The 2,508-nt window shown below is 50.0% G+C and overlaps 1 protein-coding gene across 2 annotated transcripts in view; it reads right to left on the reverse strand.

The window, feature by feature from the left end:
- Positions 1 to 1,390, reverse strand: part of BLM (Bloom syndrome, RecQ helicase-like) — an 84,186-nt gene extending 82,796 nt beyond the window's left edge. For both annotated transcript variants that reach the window (XM_012643779.1, XM_012643778.1), the window contains exon 1: positions 1,279 to 1,390. The gene's annotated coding sequence lies outside the window, so the exon portion shown is untranslated. The remainder of the gene's footprint in view (positions 1 to 1,278) is intronic.
- Positions 1,391 to 2,508: the final 1,118 nt, after the last annotated feature.

Here is a 2,508-nt window from a genome sequence, read left to right on the forward strand (position 1 = left end):
AGCCCAGGAGTTTGAGGTTGCTGTGAGCTAGGCTGACGCCACGGCACTCACTCTAGCCCGGGCAACACAGTGAGACTCTGTCTCAAAAAAAAGAAAGTGACATAAGACCCCAAAATTTCATTTCTTCCTAATAAACTACAAGCTACTTCCTGACAGTATAGCAGCCCAGCTAACAAAATATTGATGCAATTTAAATCTATTTACTACTCTCCAAACAGAATACTTCTGCTTCCCCCATTCTCCATCTTCTGATCTCTCACCCAATCTCTCCCATTCCTGCCCCTTAATCTTGACAGTGGCATGCACAGGCTATTTATTTACATTAGTGGCACCAGGAGCTGTCAGGTGCCTGCTCCACCTCACACCATTAAGTGGCTAAAGTTCTGTGTGACCTAAGGACACGTGAGGGGTACAGGAGAAAGCCTGACGTGGGAGACGCTTTGGAGTCAGGAAGCTCTTAGTTCAAATCCTATCTCTAGTACTTAATCGCTAAATGCCCTTTCTACCTCTTTGTGCTTTAGATTCTCCATGTCTGAAACGGGGACAATATTACTCACTTCTCTGGGTAATGGTAACAGAACGTTTACAATGTTCCAGGTACTCTTTGAAGGATTTATTGCATATTTAAACCGTTTAATCCTAACAAAAACTCCAGGAAATAGAAGAGATCATTTCTCCCACAAGAAGAGACGAAAACCAAAACACTTTGGTGTTTAAGTAACGTGCGGATAATCACAGAGCTAATACTCGAAACAGCCAGGATTTGAACCCAGGCAATCTGAGGTAGTCTGTGTTCTTAAAAACCACTTCGCCTTGCTGGAATATTGGGAAGCTGTAATTGTAAGATAACGGGCGCCAGTCACAGGGCACACGGTGTATACAACAGCCTGCCTCAGGATTGTGAAGGCCGCTGACAAAGCACAAAGTGTTTTGGTTTCCCCTCAGGAAGAAAATGGAGGTAGTGCCAGAGGTCCGGGCTGTTAATCACCCAGTGACCACTCTGTGCCAGGCATCATGTCAGGCACTGGACAACATGGGCAAAAGCATAAGGGGTCCGCGGCCCGCTCTGTCACTGGCGCCCCAGGCGACCCCGCCCCCCGAAGTGGGAACCTATTTGTCTCTGCTCTCCTCCCAGGCTGCTCGCCAGACCGGAGGGCTCAGCGGGCCTAGGCCGACCGGAGCGGGCAACGGAGGAAGCCGCGAGGCCCCCGGCTCCGGGCCGGGTGCGGGGCTACGCCAAGGTGGATCGACCGTTAGTTCCACGCACGCATCACTCACCTCTCACGCACTCCCAGCGGGCCCAACCTGGATCCAAAGTCCCCGCGCCACAGCCACGTCTCCCGCGCCCAGCGCTAGCTCACTTCGCGCCGGAATCCGGAAGGTTCCGATTGGCTGCGTCCTGAGGAAGCCGGCCAATAGCATCGGCCCCTGACATCTGTCCCCGCCCCCTCAGGCTGCTGGGGCGGGGTCGCCGTACGACGCGGGGCGGGGCACGTATTCCCCAAGCCCAGAGTCGCTAAGGGCGGGTCAGGTGACGACGGTAAAACCTCGGGCTTCCGTCGCTTGTTGGGTCTTTGTTTTTGGTGTGTTTCTTAGTGTCGGTAAAGGCTTTAAACTAAACAGGCAGCTGGAATCCGGACTGTGGCGGGATTGAAAAACCCGGGAGTTTGCGAGGAGCTGAGATATGCCAGCTCTCACAGGCCAGGCCAGGCCTCTGCGCCTCTGTCTCTTGACTCGGACCGTCTGTCTCCGTGATGCTTTGGCAGTCTCCTCTCTACCTTCTTTAATAACGTAGCCTCTGTCCCACCCGTACTTCTCTACACGAGCCACTGCAAATTGTCATCGACGGAGGCAAGGGGACATGTGCAGTACCTGTGTGAGAAGCCATACTTCGGTTCCAGCCGATGTTTGCCACTCAGGAATGTGGGCCTTGTGATGCCAGATCTTTCCTCTCATTCTTTCCTTCTTTTCTTCCCTCTCTCTTTATGTCCCTTTCTTTCTTCTTTCCTCTCTTTTAGGAAAAACTGAAAATCTGTTTCTGTTCTGTTTGGAGATCTTTTTGTATGTGAAATCTACTGATTTCTAAATCTTGCAAAAACAAAATGCTGCAGCCAAACAAAACACATCGTTGTTAAAATACTCCCCAGGCTACCCCTCTTTACAGGAAAAAGCAAAAGCAGAGTAAATTAAGCAGATTTTTAATAGCAAAATGATCAAGCAAGAGGCGGAATTGGGACAAAAGATATGAACAATCTACCGGAAATATATGAACAATCTACCAAAAGAATAACACCGCTGACACTTGGGCTTGAATGATATCAATCAAAGTGCTAAGTCGGATACTTACAACTCAGTAAGGGTGACATTCAGCTGAAATTGCCTGTGTCTCCCGCTGCCTTAATTCTTCTATTGCTTTTGTTTCACTGTTCTTCAATTCTGTGCCCTTCTCTAGTGCTGGCCATTGTGCTAGGCCCTGGAGAGTTCCCTTCTGGAGGGCATATTCTGTGG

Source organism: Propithecus coquereli, unplaced genomic scaffold, assembly GCF_000956105.1.
Source record: "Propithecus coquereli isolate 6110/MARCELLA unplaced genomic scaffold, Pcoq_1.0 Scaffold20, whole genome shotgun sequence".
NCBI classification, from domain to species: Eukaryota; Metazoa; Chordata; class Mammalia; order Primates; family Indriidae; genus Propithecus; species Propithecus coquereli.